We start from the raw sequence: 13,408 nt of genomic DNA, 5'->3' as shown, positions 1-13,408 counted from the left end.
GGTCTGCAGGGAGACTCCTATTTCTGCTTAGCCATCCATGAATGGGAACCTGCCACCTTGGCCAGGCAGCTTAGGTACCCAGGGCATTTCTTGTGGCAATGAGTTAGGGACTGGCTTGCTCCACACAAAAACAGCCAGAGGAAGAGCTACCTCTGTTAGCCCAGGGGTTAGTGCCTGCCCCTGGGATGTGGGAGACTCAGGTTTGAGCCCTCTTTCTGCCCTATTCAAATCTTCCCTCTCAGGAGACAGCTCTAACCACTGATCTGTGGGATAGTCTGATGTGGGGCTGCCTCAGTCTCTCCTGTTCCACTGTGGCTCAGTAAATGAAAGAGTGAGTGGAGTAAAGGGACAGAATCCTGGCTCCCCCCAGGTGAATGCCCTAACCCCTGGGCTACAGAGAACAGTCTCTTGGGCCCAATGTTTAAGTTTTGATTACTGTGGAACAGTCATTGAGCCAAAAAGAGAGAGACTGAGGCAGCTTCCCATCAGAATACCCTAGTGGTTAGAAAATTCACCTGAGAGGTGGCAGACCACTGTTCAAATCCTCTCTCCCCCTGATACCAGTCAGCTCTGTGTTCTTGGGGAACCAGCGTGCAGTATCCAGCCTGTCTGACTCATGAAAGACACGCCTCCACCAGCCTCTGCTTAAACCAAAACCTATCAGAGAAAAAAAAACTTGCAAAGAGCAGTGAAGGGCAGATGGGAGACACACCTAGACCCCTCCTGACAAGGGTGACAAGATTAAGACATCCCCATTAGCATACAGAATGAAGAACAGAGACAACTCCCCTAGCCTCATCTGCATGAAAGATGGGACAGGGATTAGCATAAAGAATGAAGAACAGAGAACCACACTGAACTCTGGGACCAGAAAAGCAGGGATGCACTGCATCATGGGAATCTACTCCAGATGTTAATGAACCTATGCTTGCACACACCCAGCTCAGCAATTATCAGACCAATTTAGTAATAAATCCTTGACTGATATCCAAAATACTAAGCAGCCTAGTTGCATTGTGAGCTCCCTGAAAGAAACCACCACCCATAGCTAAGAGTGATTAGCTCCTATTGTCTAGCCTAAAGAAAACCCTTGAATCATCAGTTTACCCGTAAACAAATCCCTTGAACCATTGTATTTTCTCTACAAAAACCCCTACCTGTGCCCAAATAAGGGTTCTGATGCTTAGATCCAAACTATGCATCAGTTCCACTGGGACTCCATCATCTCCTGACTGATCGTGCTGGGGGCTCTGCCTGTCTCCTGCCCTCAGGACCCTGAGCTACCACCATCACCTGGGAACCCCGACCAGTTTAAGCTTCAGGGAGTGGTGATATTCCCTTCTTTCTCTCTCTGTTTTCCTTTCTACCTCAGGTATTCACCTTTGATAACGTATGTTATGTTGGTTTAGGCTGTCCTTGGGTAGTTATCACTATTAGACTATAAATAACTTTTATGGTTAAGCTGGTTGCTTCTCTCTCCCTCTGAACGTTACTCTTTTGTGTTTTTGGCTTCCCACATTTACTCTGCGGCAATGCTTCTTTTACCCCAGCTAAAGATCCCTGTAGTGCCCAAGAATACCGTGGGGTTTGCTCATCAAGTGGGTTACCACCAGTACAAGTGTGAGGAAAGTGGGACAGGGATATGTTAAACCTGTGGCACATAAGGGGGGGCAGCTGAAAGTGCTGCTCAGCCCAATCTATTGAGACCAGGGGCACATAAGAGTGACAGCTTGAAGGTGCTGCTTAACCCAGCCCATTGAGTACAGGGACAGATAAGGGGATCAGCTTGAGAGTGCTGATTGACCTGGTCCGCTCAGACGTGGGTGTGCGCGCTCATCTAGTTCTAGGGCTGGAGGAACCCAGTCCTGGGGAACCGAGGTCCTGCAGGAGAGCTCCATTGGGAGGGGACTTGCAGAACACACAAGTGACATAAGCACTACATTAATAGAATTACAGAACCCCCACTCCCAGAACAGTAACCCTAATAAATGAGCATACCCCAAAGTAGTGGGCATATCTGGTAACACCCCTCTGGCGGAGAGGGGAATTGAACCTTACCCACAGCCCAGGTGAGGGCTCTAACCACTGGGATAAAAATTATAAGGTGGGCATTGGCATCATCACCACCACCTTATCCTCCCGACAGGCTCAGGCCCTGTATGTGACTTAGGCAACCAAACACTGGTCTTCCCCTGGTTTGTGACTCACTCTGGGGCTTAGGGCAGAGGTAGGCGTCGGGATGCCTAGAGTGAGGCAGCAGTACGCGTGCCATGGGGCAGAAATAGAGGGAACTTTGACCCTGAAAACTTAGACCCTGTGTGAGTTCAGGTGCCTACAGGATTCAGCAGGAGTTTTGTGGATTGCAGGGGAGCCAAAACTGGGACTTGGTAGATTCCAAGGCCAAGGAGTGACCATTGTGATCATCTAGTCCAACCTCCTGTATCCCATAGGATGTCCCCCAAACAATTCCTAGAGCAGATCTTTTAGAAAAACCGCCAATCTTCACTTAAAAGTGTTCAGTGATGGAAAATCCACCACAGCCCTTGGTAAATTGTTCCAATGGTGAATTACTCTCACCATTTAAAAATGTAGCCTTGTGTCCTGTTTGGGGCTCAGGTACCTAAGTACCTTCGTGGCTTTGGGCCTTGTGGGAAATATAGTATGTGATCCTCCAATTAAAGATTGTATCTCACACACACACACACACGGCATTTACTAAATTTTGAGTGCTTGACTTTGTAAGTCTAATGTTCATTTTAAATGTAACATCCTAAAATTTAAAAAAAGCCAACTGAAAAAAATTCCATCATGTGGAACCACATTGACCTTCTGTATGGAGCATCAGCAGGGTTGTGTCCTTTTGGACCCACTGCAGACCTCTGCTACCTTAGCTAACAGAGTAACTAGTGGCAGCAGGAGGCCATTTTCCTTTAGGTAGGGGATAAAACACACTTTACCTGCAAGTTTCCCAGCTATTTGCTGAATGCAGAAGAATATCGTGACTCAGGAATGCTGGGCCCTAGTCCAGGTTCTGGAGGAGGGCGATATGATTGCATGGGGAAGCGGGGAAGAAGGGCACTCCACTATGGATCCAGCCTTTGGAAAGACACAGGAAAGGGTGAGCTAAAGGAGTTGTGAACCATGCAGTGGCTCCCAGGTGATACAAGGTATGATTGTTCCCAGGACTGAGAGTCACCTTGTTACTCCCTGCCTGCAGTGGTTGCTTGGTGTCAGCTCCCTGACACTACAGCCCTTCGGCCACTCAAGCACTCTCACTGGGCTATGCCAGCCCCTCCTTCGCCTTGCAGGTTAATCAGTGCACCTCAAACCCTTTGAATCATTCCTCTCTGATATCCAGCCCCAACACTGGCTACTCACAGAAATTCCAGATCCTCTGACCTCAGAGGAGCAGTGTGCCCCCGTATACCAGTTTTATCTTAAACCACCGCTCCCATAAACCACACAGCACTTATGATAAACTCTGTTTTATTAAGTAAGAATAAAGATTTAACTAGAAACAAGAGCGAGTGATGGAAACAAATTGTTACAGTACAAAAAGTCATAAAGCACAAACGTGGGTTTACACGTATCAGTGGTTAACTTTCCTACTTAGTACAGTAGATTTCCCCCCAAATTCAGTCTTTTGCAGAGCTGGCTGGTTTCAGACAAATCAGGATCTGAGCATTTATGAAAGCCTCTGGCTCCTCAAGGGGTTTCCTCAGTGAATGGGTACAGAATGTCTTTCCCTGCACTCTATTATACTGAAAAAGAGTCTTTTGTTTCTATTCAAAGCCAGGGCAAAGCTCTGTTTTAATATTCTTTTACCTCTAAGAGGTTTCAATTGTTTGTCTTTGCCTCTGATGGTTTCCCATTCAAGGTCATAGTCATGGGCCCTAAGTATCACAGGCCAGGGGAGGCTAAGCCTCTCCAAACAGCCCAGTGTGGCCCTGCCTGGGGCTAGGGTGGCCTGTGGCTGGGATTTAGGGTGGCTGAGGCCACTGCTTGCACCACCCACCTGGTCCTCCGGGGTCGTGCTGCCTACCCAGTGCTCCAGAGTTGGGAAAGGGGAGCTGGTGGCCGCAGTGGGAGGGCTCTGAGGGGGAGGGGCAAGGCCTCAGGCAGAAGAGACAGGGCCAGGGGCTAGCCTCCCCCAGTGGGTTCACACACTGCCCATGGTCATAGTATTGTGCAAGGCTAAATGGTTGAACTCTGCATTGCATCATCCGCCAGACAGGCCGAGTGACAACTGCCCTTTGCCTGACTGGCCCATTACTTAGACATCCTGGTGACTAATCTTTACTTTTTACTCTAAGCCCACAAAGCACACATCCAGTATAAATACATTATCCCTTAAATATTACTGTGACGTTGCACTCTATATGATTTTATGATGAGTGTAAATATAATGTAATTAAAATATGTTTCATGCAAAAAGTCCCTTGTAAGGTATCATTACAAAGCTTATAATCTACTGAGTGTGGTCATCCTATTTGTATAAATGTATCACTCTTGTATCTGAAACTAGAAATATGAAATATAGCTGAGGGCCTATTGTAATTGTGCAAAGTGTGGGCCATTAATGGTGGTTTGGAATCTTGATGGCTCCCATCAGCCAGGACAATTGACTGTGGATGGCTCTGTTTGCACGCAGACCTTTCTGTGAGTCAGGCTGGAAGGAATGAAGGCTTGGGGTCTTACAGTGACATATGACCATGTCACCTGGTACTGAAATCCATCTTAAACCTGGTGCTTTTCCATTGGAGGGGGGGACCCAGAGAGACAAAGGATTCCCACCTTGTGCCAAAGCCATATAAGGGGGTGGAACAGAACAAAGGGAGGAGCCATCATGAGAAATCCCCTAGCTACCACCTGAGCTGGAGCAAGGGCTGTACAGGGGAAAGGATTGTGCCCAGACTAGGAAGGCATCCAGTCTGTGAAAGAAACTTATTGAAACATCTAAGGCTGAGATTTTATCTGTATTCAGTTTTTATTACTATACTAGACTTAGACAGAACAAAGTGAATTACCAAGCAAAAATAAAATAAAACAGGCAAGTCTGTTACTACTTGGAACCACTTAAATCCTACTTTCTGCATTTAATAAAATCACTTTTTACTTATTAATTAACCTAGAGTATGTATTAATACTTGGGAGGGCAAACAGCTGTGCATATCTCTCTATCAGTGTTATAGAGGGCGAAGAATTTATGAGTTTACCCTGTATAAGCTTTATACAGGGTAAAACTGATTTATTTAGGGTTTGGACCCCATTGGGAGTTGGGCATCTGAGTGTTAAAGACAGGAACACTTCTGTAAGCTGCTTTCAATTAAGCCTACAGCTGTTAGGGGACGTGGTTCAGACCTGGGTCTGGGTTTGCAGCAGGCTAGCATGTCTGGTTCAAACCAGGCAGGGCACTGAAGACCTAAGCTGCCAGGGCAGGAAAGCAGGGGCAGAAGTAGTCTTGGCACATCAGATGGCAGCTCCCAGAGGGTTTCTGTGATCCAAACCGTCACAATTACTTATACGTACAGCTCCCAATTATTATGAATCTTGACAAGTAAGAAGTATTTTATTATGAATCTTGACAAGTAAGGAGTATTTTGTAGGTCACCTTACATGTTACACTTCATGGATAAATATCCTGCAAAATGTTGGGGGGAGGGATAGCTCAGTGGTTTGAGCACTGGCCTGCTAAACCCAGGGTTGTGAGTTCAATCCTTGAGGGGGCCATTTAGGGATCTGGGGCAAAAATTGGGGATTGGTCCTGCTTTGAGCAGGGGGTTGGACTGGATGACCTCCTGAGGTGCCTTCCAACCCTGATATTCTATGATTCTATATGATTCCATGAAGATGTGTTTGGTGTGTAAGTTCCCCCCCCCCCCACACACCAGGGATGTGAGTCACATCAGCTCAGGTGTAAAATCCCTGAAACCTGGTGCTGTGCTGTGACCAAGGGTGCAAGCTCATGGCCTGCCCTCAATGGCAAAGCAGAGGCAGAGCTGACCCTGCAGCCAAATGTGGGGAAACACAGGAAGGAAAGCAGGACTCCCAAACATGTTTGTCCAGCCCAGGGGTGAGAGAAGCCCCACTGAAGGGTAAAGCAGCCAGAAAGCTGCTGCTGGTAACAGACACCTTGTCAGAAGGGTCCTGCCAATGTGCGGGAGCATCCTGCCTCACCAGACTCTGGGTCACCAGAGCCCCAGAAATATGACCAACCTTAGAGGGGGACGAACCTCCACTGATTACCCTTCGGTTGGGGTAGGGAGTGACCTCTTCAGCATTTGGGGAAAGACACCCCAGGCTGCAGCCAAGATGGCTGACACATGGAAGAATGTGGATTCACTGCCTGGCAGATGAGCAGGAGGAGGTAGTGGCCAGACCCCAACCCAGTTTCAAACCGGAAGGTGCTGAGGTGACAGGAAAGCCCGGAGGTACATGAAAACTCCAAAGCTGCTCCCTGCTAGTGTCATCTAACAGCCAAGACCTTAGGGAGGAGCAGCAGCAGAGAAGCCAGCAAACAGAGCTGAAAACAGGGGAGTTTGAGTGGAAATTTGTAAGGAGACTTTGGGGGAAGGTGTGGGGGGTGTTCTGGTTTTGGTTTGTGTGATTTCTTTTCCCCCTGGACAGGAGCTGAGGTGGGAAGTCTATGTCAGATATAGAGGCTCCAGAGGTAGTGACCCAAGGAACGGAAGAGACCATGAAGATGACTGGATGTAGAAGCTGTGGGATGTATGTTATCCTGGTGTGGGTACCTGAAAAGAGTTTCGTTTGTCTGAAGTGCTGCCTCATGGAGCCGATGGAAGAGAAGATGAAAAGTCTGGAGTTGCAGGCTGCAACTCCAGACTTTACTTGCAGGTAGAAACTATGGTTGAGTTTCAAAGGGGATTTGAGCAGAGGATGGAGGGAAAGCAAGAGGAGGCCGAAGGGAAAACTCAAAACTCGCAGGTGCAAGTGAGACTGGAAAACTGTGAGGGTAGACTGCTGGATGAGGAAAGTCACCAGCGGCAGCATGTGACTAGGAGAACCAGGCAGAGGAAAAAAGACTGGCTAGTGAAGGAGAAATTGAGCTCAGAAATAGGGCTGCTGAGTTAGAAAATGAAGAAGGGGCACAGCAGACAGTAATAGAAGGTGGGAGGGCAAAGAAGAAGAGTAGACGGGCTAGTCCTACAAGAAGAGGGGAAGAGTCAGTGAAGATTGCCAGAGTTCAGAGCCCCAAGAGGATAGAAAATGAGTCACAGAAGATAGGAAGGGAGAACAAAAGAGAAGGACAAACAAGAGGAATAATCAGAGTATCAAACCAACACCAGAAAGAGCCAGGACTACATGACTGGGGAGAGGACTCTCTACCAAGAAGAGCACACAGACCAGTCAGAGCTGATCCGGAGAACACCAGGGTATGCTGTCTGCTGGGAGCTAATATATGGGATGCAAACGTAAGGCTGAAGAAGATCCTAATGGGAGCAGCAAATAATCCACTGATTGTCCTTCATCTAGGAAGAAATGATACGGCTCGATTTTTGTTGGAATGCACCAAGGGAGACTGTGCCAGGCTGGGGAAGATGATTAAATAAATGGAGGCTCTGGTGATTTTCAGTGGGATTCTATCTGTCCCTAGAGGAGGAGAGTGAAGGCCGGACAAGATTATGACAATCAACAAATGGCTCAGGCAGTGGTGCTATAAGGAGGGCTTTGGGATGTTCGACCACTGGCAGCCAGCCATTCACGGACAGAGAACTGTTCTCATGGGATAGACTCCACCTGAGTAGGGAGGGAAATAGACTTCTTCTGGGATGGAAGTTGGCACAACTGATTAAAAGAGTTTTAAACTAGGAATTCGGGAGAGATACTCATACTCTCCAAGGTTGAGTCTAATATTATGTGTCTCCCTTAACATGGAGTCACAGACAGTTCCCTTGGGCATGCCACTCTATCTTGAAACCCAGGAAGCTTGACACTGTGATAGATGTTTCAGATGGTCACTCTACATAAAAAAAACCTCAACAATATGCAGGTTACTTCAAGTCCCAAAGGACCAGTCTCTTACCCCAGGACAATAGCACTTCAGTTCTCATACCAAAGACAAGGCCTGTAGCCAATCCTGTTATAAACTAATCAAAGATCTATTACTATGAAAAGAAATGAGAGTTATTTATAAGGTTAAAACTGGAAACACACACACAAATGAGTTACAGTCTTAGATTTTAAAAGGTAATATAAGCTTCTACAATAAGCAGTTCTATGTCTTTTAGGGCTGACCCATGCGAAGCAGCAGGGGGATTTGTGACATACCAGGGCACAATCCAGACTAATAGGGGACTGTGACACCCCTACCCTGCAACCTTGGGTGCCTTAGTTACAATGCCTCACTGAAGTAGCTCCCACCTGGGCCCCACAGGTGCAAGCCACACCCTCATCGTGTGTGTGTGTGTGTGTAACTGCAGCCTGCCAGCTACACCCTGGCTCTCATCAGCCTTGGTTATACTGCAGGGTGAACCCAACACACCCCCAGTCCCAGATCTTCCCCCAGAAATGTAGGTCCTGTACTGCCCAGCCCTCTCCTAGACAGTACAAATATATTAAGTCCTTTAAGATAATAGTACGCCATCTTAATCCCTCAAATAGTTACACAGACACTTCAACTTAAACATACCAAATTAGATAAAACAGTAAAACGAAATGATTAATTACAAACAGATTTTTAGTAAGAATAAATAATGAGGCATAAAAGACAGAAATAATTACAAGAAAAATAAAGACAAAATGTTTACTAGTGCCTTACTTAAACTATATTATATTCCAGCGAATTTCTCACCACATGCTTCCAGCAAGATTACTGACCAAACTCTTCAGGTCAGGACCCCACCCATGTGATGGACAGGCTGAAAGAGGGGTGTCTGCCCATTCTTTTATAGTCCTGTCCCCTCTTTGAGAAGCATTTCCAGCTGGGAGCAAGGCAACAGGCAGTCTGATGGAAAAAGGAAACTCCATTTGTATCTTCCTAAAAAGTGGATTTTGTCCCTGCCAAAGAAAGGCTACTTAGCAGGTAAAGGCTGAGGCATCAACTTGCCCTTTGTCTCAGAGGAACTGGTTTAGGAAACATAGGTCAGTCATGATTTCAGCTTATGTTTATAATTTTACATATAATGTTGCTATGGGCATTTTACCATAATATTATTGGTCAGCAAGTTTTCATGTATCTCTATCCTGATATAATGTAGTAGCAAACATTTACATTGTGTATACTCTTGTAACTAAATAACCCATCAAAGGAGAAAGAAGGCTTGTAGAATGTAAATGAAAAACTCTAAGAGAAAAGACCTAATTTCAAAGTGAGTGGTCATTGTATGTGATGATTTGATATCAAAGACTCTAAATGCATTCCTCACTCTGTCATCAGAGGAAAAGCTCATGGGGGTAATGACCTTGTCAGCTTGTTTTCTGTGAGAAGAAGCTACAAGTATGGATTCAGGGGAAAATCCGTCATCTCTACACTGTTTGAACTCGTAAAGGGAAGTGTACCAGATGCAAAGCGGAGATCCCCAGAGACAATCTGGGAAGCCTGAAAAGACTTTTGGGAAACTGACATCACTGCCACCACTTGTAATTACAAACTGTGACTCACCTGGACATATATTTTACCTGCTTTAATCTGTCAGTAACTCACTTCCTTGTCTTAGCTAATAAACCTTTAGTTAGTTAACTTTAGAATTGGCTACCAGCATTGTCTTTGGTATAAGATCTAGAGTACTAATTGACCTGGGGTAAGTGACTGGTTTCTTGGGACCTGGAGCAACCTGATGTGGTGTGATTTTTGGTTTAAGTGACCTTTTATCACAAAGTCCAGTTTGTCTGGGTAGCAAGATAGACTGGAGAGTCTAAGGGGACTGTCTGTGACTCCATGGTAAGGCTGGCTAGCGAGGTGTCCGCTCTGTTTTCTGACAGTCTGCCCTGACATAAGCACTCACAGCTGTGAGTCACTCCAGACAGCTCCCGCTGGGGATCAGATGAGTCTGAGCCCATGAAATTACAATGGGACACGTACATCAGTGCCTGGGGTTACAAGGGGTTCTCGGGAAAAAATTTCCTAATGGCAGACAGAACTGTCCCTAGGGACCCTGGGCAGCCCGGGGCCAGCAGCCCGGAGCCCCTGGACTTCCAAGAGCTAAGCAGATCAAAGCAAGCATCTCTATCACACTGAGATTTAAACTTCAAGACTCCTTATACGAAATAGAAAAGGAGGTGGATATTTTTTGCTGTTTTTAAAATGAAATAGGCAGCTAGTATTGTTTTTAAATTATTATGAAGAACAAGTTTGAGCTTTGTTGTAATGTGTGTTGTTTGCCTGGACTGCTCAAGACCTGAATGCTTGTGTTGGAGGAACCCTTTGAGTTGGCTTCTTAAATCCCTTCCTGCTGTTTCACATCTGATACTCCCTGATGACAGGTAGGAGCCAGAGGCGCCAGTACGGGGTGGGGGGGGGGCGACGAGGGTCGCGTGTCGCCCCTGCGTCAGCATGCCCCCCGGGGGTCCCTCCCCCTTTTTTTCTGGCAGCCCCCATGGCCCCCCCCCCAGTTTTCCAGCGGTGCTCCCCCCCCCCCCAAGGCCCCAGGGTGTGCAGGGGCTTCGCCCCTTTTTTTCTACTGGTGCCTCTGATAGGAGCCTTGTCTTATAACAGGCTTAATCAAAAGTGATACAAGCTACAAAAGCTCTCACAAATCTTGGGAGAAAGGCCAGTCCTTGCCTACAGACAGCCCCCCAACCTGAAGCGAATACTCACCAACAACCACATACCACACAACAGAACCACTAACCCAGGAACCTATCCTTGCAACAAAGCCCGTTGCCAACTGTGCCCACATATCTATTCAGGGGACACCATCACAGGGCCTAACAACATCAGCCACACTATCAGAGGCTCGTTCACCTGCACATCCACCAATGTGATATATGCCATCATGTGCCAGCAATGCCCCTCTGCCATGTACATTGGTCAAACTGGACAGTCTCTACGTAAAAGAATAAATGGACACAAATCAGATGTCAAGAATTATAGCATTCATAAACCAGTCGGAGAACACTTCAATCTCTCTGGTCACGCAATCACAGACATGAGGGTCGCTATCTTAAAGCAAAAAAACTTCAAATCCAGACTCCAGCGAGAAACTGCTGAATTGGAATTCATTTGCAAATTGGATACTATTAATTTGGGCTTGAATAGAGACTGGGAGTGGCTAAGTCATTATGCAAGGTAGCCTATCTCCCCTTGTTTTTTTCCTACAAACCCCCCCCAAGACGTTCTGGTTAAACTTGGATTTATGCTGGAAATGGCCCACCTTGATTGCTGTGCACAGTGTAAGATGAGCTATTGCCAGCAGGAGAGTGAGTTTGTGTGTATGGTTTTTGGGGGGGGGTGAGAAAACCTGGATTAGTGCTGGAAATGACCCACCTTGATTATCATGCGCATTATAAAGAGAGGTTTCAAAGAGGGATGGGCTATTACCAGCAGGAGAGTGAGTTTGTATGTGTGTGTGTGTGGGGGGGGGGAAGGGTGAGAAAACCTGGATTTGTGCTGGAAATGGCCCTACTTGATGATCACTTTAGATAAGCTGTTACCAGCAGGAGAGTGGGGTGGGAGGAAGTTTTGTTTAATGGTCTCTGTGTGTATATAATGTCTTCTGCAGTTTCCACGATATGCTATGCATCCGATGAAGTGAGCTGTAGCTCACGAAAGCTCATGCTCAAATAAACTGGTTAGTCTCTAAGGTGCCACAAGTCCTCCTTTTCTTTTTACGAATACAGACTAACACGGCTGTTACTCTGAAAGCTACAAAAGTGAGGTCTTGGAACATCTTGGCTGTTTTCATAATGTAATAAAAATACTGTCATGATAAATAATAATTAATAAATAGTGTGTAATAAGCATCTCATAAAAACACATTTTATATTTCCAAGATCATTGCTTTTATAATTTATGCTGAAGTATGGGGAAGAAAATCCCTGGAAATATTCATTTTTAGGAAGGGGTTCATGAGACTTCACATTTTAGTGAAAGGGGTTTGTGGGTTGTTAAAGTCTGGGAACCACTGTGCTAGGGCATGCTGTGCCCCAGAGAAGCTGACCGTGTGATCATTTTCCTCTGAAAATTCAATCACGCAGTTCACTCTTTGAGTGAGCTACAGGCTGCTTTCCAGGCTGGGCAGGTGATGGCTGAGCCCCTGAAGTCCCAGACAACTCCAAGTCCTCCACCCTTGGTTAGTACACTCATTTATGCCTGGTCTGCCTACAAATGTTGCATCTCAGGTCTTTGGGCTCCCTTGGTGGGGGTCTACCAGGACTGGCTGCCTTCCACCCCACTCACTTTGGGTTTACCCAAATCTCACTGCTCCAGAGCCTCCACTAATTTTCCTTCCCAGGACCTAAGCTTGGACCAGTCCCCTTGGGTCTCTTTTCATAGCCGGACCCACTGTCCACAAGCTGAAGGCCGGTGTACATGAATCCTTACATGCTGGCTCCACTGACCACGGTTTACGCTCAGGAAACCTATTCCACAGAATTGCTCTGAGTCTAAACCCATCAGGTCAGACAAAGATTCCAGGATAGTGACACTGGCCCGTTTCACCACTTTGGGGGGCTACTTCTCTACCATGGTGCCAACTTCCCATCTACCTCGCCCCTTCCTTAAATCAGATGTCAAGAATTATAACATTCATAAACCAGTCGGAGAACACTTCAATCTCTCTGGTCACGCAATCACAGACATGAGGGTCGCTATCTTAAAGCAAAAAAACTTCAAATCCAGACTCCAGCGAGAAACTGCTGAATTGGAATTCATTTGCAAATTGGATACTATTAATTTGGGCTTGAATAGAGACTGGGAGTGGCTAAGTCATTATGCAAGGTAGCCTGTCTCCCCTTGTTTTTTTCCTGCAAAACCCCCCCCCCAAGACGTTCTGGTTAAACTTGGATTATTGCTGTGCACATTGTAAGAAGAGCTGTTGCCAGCAGGAGAATGAGTTTGTGTGTGTGGTTTTTGGAAAAGGGGGGGGTGTGGGTTGGGGGGGGGGGTGAGAAAACCTGGATTAGTGCTGGAGGTGACCCACCTTGATTATCATGCGCATTATAAAGAGGGGTTTCAAAGGGGGATGGGCTGTTGCCAGCAGGAGAGTGAGTTTGTATGTGTGTGGGGTGGGGGGGGGGGGGGGGGGGGGAAGGGTGAGAAAACCTGGATTTGTGCTGGAAATGGCCCTACTTGAGGATCACTTTAGATAAGCTGTTGCCAGCGGGGGAGTGAGGTGGGAGGAAGTTTTGTTTCATGGTCTCTGTGTGTATATAATGTCTTCTGCAGTTTCCACGATATGCTATGCATCCGATGAAGTGAGCTGTAGCTCACGAAAGCTCATGCTCAAAT

Source organism: Chelonia mydas, chromosome 23, assembly GCF_015237465.2.
Source record: "Chelonia mydas isolate rCheMyd1 chromosome 23, rCheMyd1.pri.v2, whole genome shotgun sequence".
In the NCBI taxonomy this organism is placed as follows: domain Eukaryota; kingdom Metazoa; phylum Chordata; order Testudines; family Cheloniidae; genus Chelonia; species Chelonia mydas.
The sequence above is the reverse complement of the archived record's forward strand: the minus strand, read 5'-3'. Positions refer to the sequence as shown.